This window comes from Cydia splendana, chromosome 5 (assembly GCF_910591565.1).
Source record: "Cydia splendana chromosome 5, ilCydSple1.2, whole genome shotgun sequence".
Lineage (NCBI taxonomy): Eukaryota > Metazoa > Arthropoda > Insecta > Lepidoptera > Tortricidae > Cydia > Cydia splendana.
In genome coordinates this window covers 15,412,904-15,430,018 of record NC_085964.1, presented here as the reverse complement: position 1 = coordinate 15,430,018, position 17,115 = coordinate 15,412,904, and the positions used below count along the sequence as shown (strand labels likewise).

The window sequence follows — 17,115 nt, the reverse complement described above, 5'->3', positions numbered from 1 at the left end:
TATTAATTAAAATAAGTAAAAATTTGCTTACACGATCTAGTTTCTCTTATATCTCATTAATTCGACTATAAGTCGAGTAACTGCGTTTACTGCTACACTTATAGCACATGATGTCGCCATGTTTATGGATTTATAGTCCGGTGGCCGACTGCATGAAACCCTACCTGATAAAAAAATAGAAAAATCCTACTCTGTAGGGGTAGCTGACTTTTAGCAGCTTCAACTGCTCTTGGACGGCCGTGGCTTAACTTGGCAAATTTTGCGCAAGTGGCAAAAAAGTGGTACAAATATTCATCAAAAAACAAAAGTGGTCAGCTACATCCTGTGTTGGCTGGTTCCTGTGTCCGACCGAATTTGTGGTACCAAGTGAGCTACAATTTACCTCATCGAAAAATAGAATGTCACTTGTATGGTAGGATAGCTGCCATTGACATTTTTTTTAATGCGGACGGACTGCAAAAGCTGCCAGGCTAAGGTGAGACCGACCAAGACATACGTCAACAAATTTAATGTAGGTATTACAATCAGTTTTTTTCATTCTATTTTTCGATGAGGTAAATTGTAGCTGTCACGTTGTACCACAAATTCGGTAGGACACAGGAACCTGCCAACACAGGATGTAGCTGACCACTTTTGTTTTGCTGTCCTCAATTCTATTATACGATGGGGTTTTTTTTGATGAATTTTTGTGCCACTATTTTGCCATTTGCGCAAAATTTGCCAAATTAAGCCGCGGCCGACCAAGAGCAGTTGATGCTACTAAAAGTCAGCTACCCCTACAGAGTAGGATTTTTCTATTTTTTTATCAGGTAGGGTTTCATGCAGTTGGCCACCGGACTATATTGAAACGACAACATGGCTGACTTGTGCTGTTAATGTAGTTCAAAACTCTTTAAAAGTACTCTAAGCTGAATATATTTTGAATAAAACCTGTAAATACACTTCAGCTCCTATAACAGCGGTTTGAACCCCATTACCCGAATTATGATATAAGCGCGCTGTTACAGCAGCATTGTTGCCAAATGGTTATTGGATTGCTTTTAATAAGCTTTTATAGCAACAGAGAAGAGAATTGAGTAACAGTTGTATTAAAGCGCCTTATTCAGACAATTAGCTATTCTATAGCTGTTATATGATTTTAATAGAACAATTATGCTGAATAAAAGTGATTTAGTAGCGCTAACTCAGCATTTATTAAAAGGTGGAATAAAAGTGCTAAAAGATAGTGCTATAAACGTTTATACGACATGATTATAGCACTAATTAGCGAAAATTGCTAAATAGTCGAGTTAACCGCTATTATACGATATATTGGTGTTTCAACAACCGTAACTCGGCTGTTATACGATTACAGGCTGAGTAAATCAATTCTTATACGACTATTTTGCTAGTTGGGCTATGAAATTGGCGTTTTGTTCGGAGAATTTCAACGAAACACGAATTTCCATACAATTAATTTTGCGGATATTTTTTTGATGGCTAATTCAAACCAAACAAAATTTTTCCAGTAATTTTTGACACCTTTAAGGTATGTTTTCAATATCTCCATTTCTTGAAAATTGGTACCATTAGAAAAATATAAGTAATTTTAATACTCGAACCGACAGCACATGAAAAGACCTATTTTCAAGGCTTAATTCTGAACACTTAACAATAAAAAATAACAATTAATTGTATGTAAAATCGTTGTTTATTGAGTGCACTGTAGTTTTATTCTAATTGTGTATGTACTTTTGTAAAAAAAAAAAAAACTAGGATCAGACTTATATCTATGAACAAAAACGCCAATTTCATAGGTAAGGACCTAATATCTAGTATTTCTCTCAAATTATGTAGTTGAAAATCATTTGGGTTGAGCCAGGGTAACTGAACTTCTCACAAACGCGACAAAAACACTGCTTAGGGACCAAGATACAGTCAAATTAGTCACAAAAGCTCCATTAACGTTGAGGCAATCTCAAAATTAAATTATCTCCTACAATAGCACAGTGGGGTATTACGAGCAAATTGCCAGAAAGAATCCATTCTCGTGGATCGGTTGCATGAAAATTGCAACAGCCGGCCAAAGCGGCAGCGAAGCGCACAATTATAACGAGTACGAATAAATCAGAATGAGTTGTGGCATGTTATTAGGGCTATTCCAGCACAAAATAGGAAGACGACGGGCAGCTCGATGGGAAGCGAAAATGCCTTAATGGCATGATCTTCGTATTTGATGACTACTGACATTTTGACTAGACAGACTAGATTCTTTCAAGATTTATCTAACCGATTATAGTGGCAGTACCTAGGCGTTGGTGGTTTTCCTTTATTGGTATTAAAACTAGTAGTTCGCCCCGAACTGAGAACTCGCAGTTAACCAAAAATTATTATAGAGCGATTGACTTTGTTGCACCTACTTAGGTATCGTATAGTGCGACATAAAATAGTAGAAAATAAATGAGAGCACCACTTTCTAAGTAACTGTCACATTTTTGACGTAAAATGCTTACACATGGCAACAATTTAGTATGGACATTTTGAGTTCCATTTTATTCAATTTCTACTATTTCATGTCGCACTATAGGCGGCAATAAGGCGGCAATGGATCAAAAATCGCCTGGATTTATTGCAAGGTCTGTGGAGCCCTTGACTGATAGATTTAAGCAAAGAGTAGTATGTATAATGTATAGGACAAAGAGAGCCCTCTCGTGGAACTTTTTTGCATCCATTTTGAAGTGCCATCTGTAATTCTTAACCAGACATATCAACGTCAATATCAGGGGGGGGGGGGGGGGGGGAGAGGCATAAATAGCGTCTAAGTATGTTGCGAACGTAAAAAACTTTAAAGAAAGGCTTCAGGATATTTATTAATACACGGAAACAGATTAGATACTTTTAAATTGACTGTTGATGTAAATAAATTACCTATCATACACGGCTGGAATAACACACAATTGACCACGAAACACAATTACACGCAGCAGGTTGTGAATCTACCCGCCATAATATTTCTAATTTTTTGGTAATAAAGTTCTCAGCAACTGTGATGGCGTATGAAAACTTTGTTTCTTTTAACATTGTAAAACTGAAAGTATTTTTATTTATCTGAATTATGTCGCAATAGGTACAGACAATAAATGGAGTGCTATAATATTTTGAGTTTTATTTGACAAAGTTGTTTTTTTGTGACAACGACGATGGCCATAAATAAACTGTTCTAACAGATGTTTTTTTGTTTGATCCATACCTTAGATACAAGACTTTTAAGACGTTCTGACGAAATAAAGTGAAGCCATATTTAAAAAAAAAAGTTTAGCGTTAAGTAATATAGATGTCGCTATTTTTTCGAATAAAGTGCTTTATGTTTATATACGACTGTCCCTCTCCTAGATTTAAGTCATCATAGAAATCATAGAGATTAAAATAAAATGTATCTGTTCTAAGCAATGACCTTTTATTTATGTAGACGTGTGACGTTCATAGTTGACAAAATTAAAATTTGATCCAACGATTTTGACAACTTGACAGGTTCGCGTCACCCAATTAACCCATACGACTAACTAAATATAGGTTCCGGAACCTATATTTAATGGCTCACGATCGTGCGCCTGGTACCATATCTACCTCATTTTACTTACATCTATGGTTCTAAGCCGAAATATTTCCTGTCAAATGTCAAATACCTATATTATGTTTATATTATTTTATTTTTATCTTGTTAATTATTTCAAAAAGGTAAATTTAAAAACGATATTATAAAAGTGCAAACCGAGCACTTTCATTTGATACTAAATTCGACCATGTTTTTTGCAAATAAAATGACCAGAATAGGCCCCTCACAAACAGCTTTTTGGCCTTCTAAGCTCTTCTACCTCAATAATCCCTTAATCGAGCCTGCTCATAATTTAATGACTAAAATATAATGCCCTCAACTACACGTTTACCCAATTTCATTTAAATTAGAACAAATTTACTTAAGTTCTTGAACTATCTTCTGACAGTTCAGCTTAAAAACATCGAAATGCCGGGACGTGCCGCTAGCCAGCCACGTGATCCAAGTCGAATGTAAGAACTTCGCTTCGCTTCGCTCGCTCGTTCGATAATTGGTGAGTAGGTAAATTGGTAAATACGTATTTAAATTCGTTTAAAAGTTTTTAACTGAATACCACTAAAATATGAGATAACTAACCTCAACATAACTAAGTATTTGTTCCCATTTTAATGCCGATGAGTTCACAAACAAACAAAATAAGCGGCCATGTTTATCCACACAGTTAAACGATAGATACCTACATTCTACAAAGTAAACAGCAAATTCATCTGACAACTAGTTTTCTTATAGCGTTATCGATACTATTCGTATATCTAGAAAACACGATTTTAAGTACCAATGAAATTACCCGAGATCCTCTCAGGAGATCTCATGCCCGTGAATACAAATAGATGCTTAAGGGACGTACCTTTTCGCAAATTATCTCCTGGCTACAGCACGGCAACGTAACCTGAAACGAGGATTATGTAGGTAAGTCGTTATCCTAAAACAACGTTACTTATTATTATGTGCTTATTTTAGATGGAGAAATGCACATGAAAATGTATGTCTGAAAACATGTCAAGCATTTTGTACCTACTCGTACTGTTTATTATTTTATACATAATATTTTAAATAAAATATTTAATGAAATCATTTGTATTAAATTATCAATATGATATTTCGCATATTCACGACCAAACATCTGACCAAAATGTATAGAAGTTTTAAGAGACGCAGATCTCTCAGAAAATAGGGATACTTACAAGTTGCAAGACGATAACGTCAAAAATTACAAAAATACTAAATTAAGGATTCTATGATGTATTCATCATACACATGTTACTAATTTGCAATACTTTTTTCAAATTGTCCAATTTATTGAAAACAATTTTCTAAACGAAGTACCTAATTATAACAACTAATTGATCTGCTAACAAATGAATCACTTTTACTGTGAAGCTGACGACTATGTAATGTAGTCGTAATTATTGCAAGTTCCTAACTTTTTTCACTAATTAGAATAAAGGTGACGTACGAATTGCGACTGTGGCAGCATTACTGTTACCGCTCTGACGCGGGTTGCATCACTGTCAATCGCCTGGATAAAATAAATGACGTAGGTATTTAACTTTCTAATCACAACAGCAAAGCCACCACGATTTTTTTTTATTAGCCTACTTTGGTGTCCCGCTGCTGGGCATCATTGGGGCACCATTTGGGGTAGAATGCGTCCAAGTCGTCCCGCGATCTCCTTTTCGGTCTGCCTGAACCCCGGCCTGCACCGTCTATTGTGTTCCGAGGGTCCCACTCAGTAACCATTTTGGCTCACCTTTCTGGGTGCAAGCTTAAGTGGGACTGGGCTGGACATGTCTGCCGCATCGCATGCCACCACGATATTAATGAAAAATATTTAGAACTTACGATAAATTAATTAAGTAGGTATGTTACGTTGTAGAAACACGTCAGTGATAATGCCGCTGCCTCCTGCGACACGTAGCTTAAATTACCACGAAATACTGACAGATTAATTTCAATGGATATAAATCAATTTAACAATTTGCATTGAGTAACAAAATCCATTACGTTAATTCAGCTTCGTATAGGAATGCAGTAACAAGGGCGGCGGCATGACAACTAGCTAATGGACGAATAACAGTTCATTTTAAAATAGGTACTCGTATCCTATCTATTCGTCGCGTTGTTTTTACTTACTAAGCAACGGTGAAAGGCTGTGTCTGTGTTTCTGAATAAATAATTGATCCCATTTTTCTACAAAACGGATTAACCGATATACGGCGAGATTCGGGAAATGAATTAGAGATTCACTAGATACATATATGAAATAGTAAAGATATGTGACGTCGCATAGCGCCGCAATAATATTATTGCAGAATGCAGCGCCATAAGGTACCTTTTGCCGTAGAACGTCACATATATTTACTATTTCATATCTAGTGAATCTGAATTAGAGATTTTCCCGAATCGCGCCGTTAGTTGCGGTTTTCCGTAAAGCATTTGTGTGAGCAGTGGAATTCAACATTTTATATAGGTAACACAGTTATAGGTACGTAACACTCACAATCATAATTTTTTAAACAGCAAAGTTTGTTATCAATAAAACGCATGATAAAGGAAATTAATGGTTCCTGGCTTACATGGATTATGCATATTTTTTTTACTAATAGTTTTAACTAACAAAAGAGTAATTCATATACATAAGTCCTTTCTTCATGATATCAAACATAATTGAGGGCATTATAAATGTGTAATTACAAAAATCGGGAATTTTATTAAAATTAATAAAACTTCTCTTTAGCCTTAGGTCCAGAAGCTTAAGGTTTGTTTTTGAATTTGGAATCTTGTCTTATTTAATAAAAGTTAATAAGTATTAAAATTTGGAATAAAGCCTTTATAAGGGCCTCTGTGACTCAGGAGGCTATAGGAGTATAGACTTAATATTTGAAGATACACACCAGGTATGTGGACAAACATTGTGCATATTGAATCTGCAAGTATATAACGAAGTAAATTTATCTATATCTGCAAGTTATTTCATAGTAATAATAAATTATGATAATCATCAGACTACGTGATCCAGACAAAATCCTTTTTATTTGTATTTACGAGCGGGTAGGGCCTTGACCCCGCTCCAATCGAAACGAGGCCTGGTGACGTCATCTGAGAAAAATAACTTCCCTCGAGTAAATAGGGCACTACTATCGTGATTTACCAACGGGGATAGATAGTCTAGAGCAAACAGGGGCGGTTTCATTACTCCTAATTTGTTTGGTGTGTTACACGATAGTCTCTTAAGTCTTATTTAATCTCGTAGACCTGAATCTTCAGGCGTTATTCCCGGAGAAATTTATTGTTGCTAAAACCATGCATATACATGAACACTATATTATAAACACTAAAAGTTGCTAATGTGATTTAAAAACTAAAACATACGCACATTTTATTCGTTCAAAACCTTATTCTATATGTTTAGAAAGACTGTATTTTTCGTAAAGGTATATAAAAAAGTCTATTTTCCGTGATACGATGGTTTGATTGATGTGTTTCATAGGGATAAAAGATTAAATGGGGAAAGAAGATTAATCTCGATAAAAAATCTTAATGAAGCAGAAATAATGTTACAAGGAAGTTTATCGAGACAATTAATTATAATTCGGCAGACTAAGAGGGGGAGTAGAAACTTTCCTTGTCATATTTAGTATGAGGTACGGAAAAACTTGTAAATCCTGTGAAAAACCCTACAGTATAAAGTGGAATATTTTAGTTTTAATGTGTTCTATATAATAAATAACTATTTTATTTAATGTACTTACTTGGAATTTTAACCGGAAAGCGTACTTTATTTAATAAAAGCATTAAGTGAATGTGGCTGAGTATTGGTTGGATTGGATTGCGATGCGGACGTAGTGCCGGTCGCCGGCCGGTCGCCGCGCGGTACGGTGCCGGTAAACAACGCTCGTTCGGGCGGCAGCTGCGCGCCTGCATCCGACGCGCAATATCCCTCTTACAAAATAAAGGAATTCCCCGCGACGACAATTGTTCGCTTTCCTTACCCCTACCCGAGAAATACAAACGCACGCCTCCGAATGACTTTACAAAAATTTGCATGGCACCACTTTTTTCTCTATATTTTCACGTTCAGAAAAGCAATTTTTGTACGTCGCTCGCGATACGGAACGCGGGAAATTGCACTCGTTCCTCGGTGAACGGAGAAAACAGTGCGAATGGAGTGGCGCATTGTGACGCTTCGAGGCGGCTCATTGCTTTTCGGTGACTCCATTGCCTCTGTTGTGTTTAAGACAGTTCAATAATGGTAAACGATTGAACTACTTTACAGTGCATAGCATAGATACTTATATGTGTGGGTGCAAATAAATTATAGTTCTGAAAATTTGGCGAGAAGTATACCGAAGTGGGTGAACACATCTGGAATGTTCAATCAAAGAACTTGAAATCTTTAATGGTCTAACTGACTTTCTGTTTTAATCTAACTTTCATTTTTTTATATACAAACCTCTGACAATAAGTATCAGCCAACTAGGCAAAGTATACAGTGCCATTAAGTTGATTTACAAAAAAAGTTGCGCTGCAAGCGGAGTTATTCACCAATGTTGGATTGAATTAGTGCGAGCGCAGCCGCCCGCCGCCGCCCGCGCGGCAAATTATCTTCGTTACCGGGGACAACACGGTAATTGTTAATTACTTTAAGATACAAACTCTCCTCTTTTCCCTGCAATCTGATACTTGTTACAATAGGGACGCTACTTTAATCATTACCTACTTCACAGACTGGACCAATGATCGCTTCACGAGGCATGCTTATGAGCTGTTTTACAACGACGACAAGTGTATTAAAATTATTTTATAACAGCTTTCAGAAATAAATTAAACACTTTTAGCGCGTTTGACTATAAATGACTAAATATAATCGTCCTACGGAGATATTTCGTAACACACAGATATTTACTTGCTACGGGCTTCCGAATGCTACGCCGCGCCGTAGCGTCGTACAAGGGCGTGACCTACCTATTTATTTTTAGGGCTTCACAATTCAAAACATTGAAAGAGTTTTTTTTGTAATTTGATCCTATATAATGTTTCACGTAAATATTATGAGAAATGCTGTATTATTTTCTATTATTATCTGCGTTGTGTAGGTATTGGCTGTGAGAAACAACACGTTTGTCTAATTCTGTCCTCCTACGCATAGATTCTGATTTAGCCATTAAAAGTAAAAAAAAAAAATATAAAACCGGGCAAGTGCGAGTCGGACTCGCGCACGAAGGGTTCCGTACCATAATGCAAAAAAAAAAAACAAAAAAAAGCAAAAAAAAAACGGTCACCCATCCAAATACTGACCACTCCCGACGTTGCTTAACTTTGGTCAAAAATCACGTTTGTTGTATGGGAGCCCCATTTAAATCTTTATTTTATTCTGTTTTAGTATTTGTTGTTATAGCGGCAACAGAAATACATCATCTGTGAAAATTTCAACTGTCTAGCTATCACGGTTCGTGAGATACAGCCTGGTGACAGATGGACGGACGGACGGACGGACGGACGGACGGACAGCGAAGTCTTAGTAATAGGGTCCCGTTTTACCCTTTGGGTACGGAACCCTAAAAACATCCGTTCTGCAGCTCGAACGTGGGTGCTTTGATGCTTAAAAACAGTAAAATTTGATTATGCTCACTGAGTAAGACAAAGCATTTCAAAGTGCGGAATATATGGGTGAATATGTTTGGGTTGGCTGAATGGGTGTTTGAATATATGGGTAAATTGGTGTTTGGGTCAGTGCCGTCAGTGGGTATTTGGGTGAATGTGTGTTCGGGTGAATGGGCGTTTGGTGAACGGGTGTATGGGTGAATGGGTGTATATTTTCCTTACCTATATTATGCTCTTACTCGTATTGCTGAGGTAAAAAAATTACTTATGTAAGTACCAAAGCTTTTTTGTACTTAGTGCCTTAGAGCCCTTCGCTACGCTCAAGATTCTACATTAAAATCCTCGGGACTCAACATTACCACTTTGCACAAATAACATTTAAGTAAAAATAAAAACTTTAAAGTTTCTAAAAATAATTTTACTAAGTTAAGTCCAAGAAAATAGTTTCGAACATATTCGGTAGTTCTTCTTTTTTTTTTTAATTACGAATGTGTCACGAAGGTACGCCCTTTTCGACAATCACTCACGTCACTCTGATTTGTGCACGCTAAATGTTCTGGGGAGTAGTGTCATTAGGTATTTTGCAAGCATTTAACGGTGCACGTGAGATGCACTGCGAGTCGTATCAGTATTTGAGTCGCATAACTCATGTATATTGTATATAGGCTAGATTTTCCATCATTCCGATGCGCAATGAAATTATAATTTAGGTACGAGGAAACTTGGCCGCCACACTTCGTGTCCCACGAACTTCACTGACAAACAACGATCGTAAAATATTTTATTGATTTTTGCACTAATTATAGATTTATTTTATTGTAGCTTTACAATCAAACATTTATGACTCTTAAAATGGTTATGACAACGTTTTCAGCAATCCGCCGTAATTAATTTAATAGCTGGACACGCAATGCCGTCAAATTGTGTGTCGATTAATTTTGCATGCAAAAGTGAACAATTTACGCTTATTATCGGACAGATAAATAGTCTTGTGTTTTTCATACGTTCACTTTAAAACGAGATTCAATAATGCAGTAATGCATATTTCATGATAAACCAATCCTGGTCCCGCGTGCCCAATTACAATAATTAATATACAGGGTGACCTTAGCCATTGGCCAAACCCTGAAATCCCACGTAGGGTTACTTCTCAGAAATGCTCTAATGATAATATTTTTTTTATAAGAACAAAAGATAAAAAAATAAATTTTCAAACAAAAGTTATTTCCAATAATCGACAACAAAAAGAAACATACTGTATTAATCATTGGCAGTGCTAATTTGACAATTTGTTTGAAAATGTGCGGCAATGATGACATTTGTCAAAAGTCAGAATCTTATTAATGATATAAATAAAAAAAATAATCAAAACGGTCGAAGAAGGTTTCATACTATTTATTACCTCAGGAGCTACTTACACATACAGGTTGCTCCAAAGTAAAAAAATCGTAATTTGTTAATTTCTTCGTAACCGCTACACCGATTGTTATGATACTTTGTATACTGGTTCTAAATACCCTAATGCATATGTACATTTCGGCTTTGTCCAATGGCTAGGGACATCCTGTATATCCTGAAACTTAGCATGTCGTGTTTGTCCCTTATAATGATTCGCGTCAGTCAATTTGACCGCCATTATATTTAAAAACATGCTGTTAGGTTAAACGTACGTTAACGTTAAAAAGAATATTTAAACTAACTTTTATTTGCAATGTGATGGCCCAACTCACTACTGTAAATTTCACCGGCTCTCAAATATTTATTAGCAGGTAGTACTTGAACATACAATTATTGTTTACAAAATCAATGTTCGGTGTAATTAAATAACAAGCCACGATAACCTTCCATATCGATACAAAGTCTGTTAAAATTTTAAACTGATTAAATAGTTTAAATACTTACATTTATACCTATACCTACTATGTTACATTATTTGCTGAAAGACGAAGTGTTCACAAGCCCGTTGAAACCAATTTACTACTCTTGTTAACGCAACATGTGAGCCGAAGTAGTTAATTGGAATCGGTGTTTGCAGAAGGAAAATCAAACCTGAATTAAACAGCTATCACACAAATTATTCAACAGTCAAATCGCGGCTGTAGTATCTCCAATTCCGTTTTACAAATATTTTAAATGGTGAAGATTGATCCTTTACACCAGGTGTAAGTTACTAATAAACGATTTCTTCATAACAATCTGGATTTAGATTGCTCGCGATCAGAGATGAGCGGAGCTCGGCGAGTGGCCAGTTAGGCGACCTAATTTCTACACGTTTACCATTAGCCGTGTAACCGTGGAGTACCTGTGTCAATTGCCTACACGTTTAACTGAGAGGCTCGTGCCAAAATTGGGAAAAAACACGTGACCATGAGCCAAATAATACAAAACTGAAAGTAGGCTACCGTTTTAATAGCAAATGAAAACGTATCAAAATCACAAATCAGTTATCTATTTCTGCTGGGATGGGCTCGCTTTCGGCTGGGGTTTTATAAAAATTGTGACTGGTATTTAGTTTAGTTTTATATGAGTATTCATGTGACCAGCTTTAAACGTCGTTGAAAATTACTTTTTTTCTCTTGTGGCATAGGTACGTAAGGTAAGTACCCCTATTAACGACCCCATTAAAATTGGCATTCATTACCGCGGTATGTATAAAATAGCGTTTAATAAAAAAGCTTATTAACTTTCTTTGAATCTAAGAATACAGAAATAAAGCTTTATCTTTTGACTGTCGAATAAGTATAACACTAGTACGAAAACATCACGCAAAAAAGTCGAAAATCGTAAACTAGCGCATCAGGAGCGCAAGATTTGGTTGCTCCATACTAACACGCAACACCTCAAGTAAGCAAACGCGTATTATATTTAGTGATTAGCGTAATAATGGTAAATATTCTGAAAAGACTAAGACTTGAGATTGATTCTTAGTTATTATCTTTATGATTCCCAAATACTTTATTTGCGATATTTGCTCGCCAATAGGAAAAAAATAGGAAATTAAAAACATCGGTGTTAGGTTCCATTTTCTTTGTGTGACACCTAATTTCGAGGTATACCTCGGTAATAACGGAAACGGTATTTTAGATTCGAGCGATGTTATATTTATATATAAATGCACATTTCCTTGACTTTAAATGTTATTGAAATATTTAGCCACCTATAAAGCTAAAGAGCTATTAACGAGGTATGAAATCTATGCAAGAACTCTTAATATTTATTACAATTTTAGACACCTTCTCAGACGTTTTCTTAGAAACCCTTATATGAGAAACTTGTTTAAGTATTGATATATAAACAAAAGTATGGTTATTAAAAGGAGTTTGTGTTGACTAGAATAACCCCTTTGTTTTTTAACATTTGGGTTTCTTGCGCGTTCCAGGGTTAGCCAACTAACTCGGAGTTAACCGTGTATACAGGCCTAAACTCTACTGTATAAACCGAGTCCGAGTTAGTTGGCTAACCCTGGAACATGCAAGTGGGCCTTTTTGTATTATGTCCACGACTATATGACGCGCATATGCGTCATCTCTGCTAAATTGGAAAATACACACACATACCGGGGCTGTTTCATAATAAGAAAGATGATGAATAAAGAGAAAATAATAAACTTCAATCGTGAAAAGATTTTGTATTAAGAAAATGCTTTCCTTTATTTTTTCTTGTATATTTACATCACTAGCTGTAGTAATTTAGAATCATTCTCTAACGACATTGCTAAATGGTTCGCTATAATTTATTTACTTTTCCGAGATATTATAATAAATAGGTCGTCGAGCAAATCTTTCAAATGCAGCAGTTCTAAAAGTTACAGCAGGATCATGTCAGTTTTCATTGAAATCTTACTAGAAGTAGATAAAGAATTACGCAAATGGATAACACAGTATTCATTTTTGTTTTTAGTATAGATATGGATATCGACGCTGGAAAGGAGAAATTGGATAAGCGACACGCAGCTAACTTTACGGGGGAGCCAAAAAACCGAAACCCTTTCTAAAAAAAAAAATCATTAAAATTCATTATGATGACGAATTTCTTAAATGAGAAACTTTATATGGTTATAGTGATGTATTCTACATTATCCTATTATTATTTTACCTTCAAATGAGTTATTTTAGAATTTAGTGTCGCTTAAGCAAAATGATCGTATAAATAAATTTTGGTAAAATTATCTTACCAACATGTTTCATAAGAAATTAGTAAGGTAAAAAAGTCCAAGCTTAATTTGTCGTCATAATTGGTCGAGTAAAAACTATCTTATTGCAAAATATGCTTATTTTATAGTCAAGCAAAAAAGTATATACGTAAAATTTGACATGAAACAAATCAAGATAAATTATCTAATCACTTTTTAAGAAGCAATTTCAAACTCGATAAGTTGCTTATGCGACACATTCAACCTATGATACATCTAGATTCTATGAGTTTTATAGTTATCGACCACAAGGAAAGGGTTGTCATACCTACGCATATTAAAAAATATCCTTTAAGGAATTTGTATATATAGCTTTATTTCAAATAAGAAGTTATGTAAAGAGTCTTTTAAGATAACAAGTGTCAACTTTATTACAGTAAGAATGGGAACTTTGTATTTGAAACCAAAATAGGAAAAAAATATTATCTCGTGTATAGCTTAGATTAAAATATGTAATGTTATTTTGTCTTTATTTATTTCCCTAACTTGGCATTTTCTGATAGTATGAAAAATAATAACAAAAAGAAAGTAAGTTAAAAATTTACTAGGTAACTTCCAACAAAATTTAGGTAAAATGGAATAAACGACAAAAGTTTTATATCTGAAATTAGGTAAATGATCATAAACGCCAATAGTTCACATTTGACAGTCAAGTAAATTTATCTATATGACATTAAAACCTATTATTCGGCCAAGTAAAAATAGTTAACCGACAGTGAAAGGTTAGTTGTCATAAGGCAAAATTATCCAAGTTAAGGTTAAGCTGAACTGGCAAATATAAGGTTCATTACATTGAATAACTTTTCATCTAATCTCCACTTTTCAAAAATTTGTTGAAAACAAAGTCGTTTAGTAACTTAAATGTACCAGTGATTCTCCAAATCACCGACGGGATAAGCGACACTAAAGTCGTCAGATGTGTACGAAACCTAGTCCATTAGATGCAGAAAAATCTGGCGATTCCAACGATGTATATAACTCAATATCTCTGAAAATGTCGCTTATCCAATTTCTCCTTTCCAGCGTCGATATATTTATAAATTTTTCATCACACTTGCTCGAAAAAGATCTTATTTCATGCACATGTAGGTACTAAAGGACAAAGGCCTATATTATTCGCGCGGGAGTTATGGTTTGTGAAAAAAAGCTATAACTCACTAGGGAGGAAATAGTAACGGTTTATTAATAAATTCCAAAATAAATAATTTTAACTTATGTCAAGTTTGACACATTGAATTGAAGTAATTTTCAATTAGGTGTTACTGTAAGTAGTTAAACATGGACGAATTTATGTGTTTGTTTCTGATTATTAACACAATAAAATACACAGTTTTTGCTGAAACGGTTTACATGGAATTAAAAAGTGACATAATAGACAGACAGACAAGTTGACAACAATGTGATCCTATAAAGGCGGGCACACCAGTGTGCGGCACAAGCATATTCAATACATATGTATTAAAAGGAACTCAGGTGGGATTCCCTCTATATAGGGGGAAGCCCACCTGAGTTCCTTTTGTCCCTTTTTGAGGACCTTAACCCTAAAATTGATAAGTAATCATTTCAAATGGCATTCACCTGCCATGATGCTGACCTGCTGTGGTTGTGTCACGATGCGAGGGAGGTGACGAGATAGGCCCGAAGTCGCAATTAGTCGCGATTTACGACCGAGTCTCGCGGCTATTGCGCAACTATACTTCTCACATACGATGATTACTATTTGGGATCTGTCATGATTAATATATTGTATGTTTTTAAACTAATATTCCTATTCATATTTACTTGGAAAACTGGCTTGCGACTTTAACTATACCTTCGAATTTTTTTAATAAGTACTATTAGAGTTTTTTTTATGTAGTATTTTTAATATGTACCTACTTGACTGACTAAATTATACCTATGTATACAATTTTGGTATCTGTAAGTTTGTATCTGAAATGAGACAGACGAAATAACCAAATGTACCTATATTTAGTAAAAAAAAACTTAACTTTTAACTAACAATTAAATCTGTTTAAATGCGAATTCATTAATACTTTATTAACCGCTAACGCGGTCTAAAATGCTTCATTCGATTTGTGGTCAGTTACTATTGCTTAATACTTAGTTATCTTTATAAAATATATTAAATGTAGTATTATAAATTTAATTTGTTTTCTTATGAAAACATTTTCAGAAGAACCAATATCTACTAGAGTTTCCTATTTCAACACTAGTATCTAAATATGCAAACTTACTCGTTTATTAACGCAAAAACAAATCAAAACGTTTTCTTTTTTACAACTATTGACATTTTTACAAACAAACAATAATAACCTCAACTAACTGTTGTTGACTTGTTTGCTGGCCTATAATGGCTATAATCCTTTAAGTTCGCGATATCGGCCGTCTGGCGTCAAGCTTCTCCACTATTAATTCTGGCTTGTCTTAATTGGCCCTCATACCTCTAGTTTTCGTGAGCTTTTTCCGATAAACAAAATGATTGTTCTATTCCTCGAGTATGAGGGAGAAGGGTATATAAACCGAGCGTGGATCGCCGGCAATAACTCGGTCCATTGTTTGTTGGCGGCTGACTTAATAAGTTCCCCGAATTTATTATGATTTGTAGGCTCCCTTGTCGTCTTATTACGCGGCGCTTAGCCATACTCCACGGATGGCATTCTCATTGCGAATTATACGGAGCTATTTTTTCATATTTATGACCATACTTCAGCAGGTACCTCACGTACATAATATATAAACTAAAATATATTTAGACCAAAGAGTACAATTTTAAAACAAATAATAAAATAAGATACGTATAATATGAACCTAATGTAAGCGAGTTGTGATGTGTTAATTTATGGAGCGTCATGTGTTATTTGCTTCCTACTGACTGGAGCTCTCTTGCCGACATATTAATAATTATTCATTCCGAGACTGAATCGTTCAGACACCAGTTCAGAACAGCTAGACAAAATAAAGACGACTCCGTGTTACGACATACATATTAGTTGTTAATTAAATTATTATATTGATATGATATTGTTATTTTATGAGAACTCTTTTTTCCACTTTATTTCCATTTTATCAGTATGAGTAATGTTCCTTAAAAAAAGCCTAATGCTACTTATTATTACAAATTGTAAATGAATACTAATAAAAGTATAAAACCAACATATTACACTCTTATAAAATTAATTCAATGTCCCTGTGCCTTATATTCACGTGAGGTCGAGACGTACGCGAGTCGTAATTTATCTGTGTACGAAAAATTTGCGAGGGCGACACATTTCACGGCCCACTACCACGCACATCTCTAATTAATGCCAGCCACACTTGCTACATGAACACTAGTAAATATTTTGTTGCAACAAATACGTTATGCTTTTATTGTACGTTAGTAAAATATGATTCGGACGTACCATTATCCTAAGCGCAAGAAAATCGGTACCAATCTTACGAAATAGCAGCAATTACAATCCGAATTAGACGATATGGGATCTAACGGCCGTCCTTCGATATATAAATAGGAATCTCGGTAACGGCTCGCCGAATAATACTCCAAATATCGTTCAATAATGTTACGAGTCCGGCGGAAAGTGAGGGGCAAACAATAATGGGCAAAGACAGCGGCGGCACGTACAGATCGAGACTTGGAATTAATCAGTTAGTCACACTTGCGTCGAACTATGGAAGAGTCGATTAGGACGGCACCTTGAGGATTATTGAGACATCGGCGAGG

The 17,115-nt window shown here is 35.2% G+C and overlaps 1 protein-coding gene across 2 annotated transcripts in view; it reads right to left on the bottom strand.

Moving 5' to 3' along the window:
* The window catches only part of LOC134790798 (protein muscleblind-like), a 402,804-nt gene that overhangs the window by 210,870 nt on the left and 174,819 nt on the right, over positions 1–17,115 (bottom strand). For both annotated transcript variants that reach the window (XM_063761743.1, XM_063761740.1), the window contains exon 2: positions 4,443–4,484. The gene's annotated coding sequence lies outside the window, so the exon portion shown is untranslated. The remainder of the gene's footprint in view (positions 1–4,442; positions 4,485–17,115) is intronic.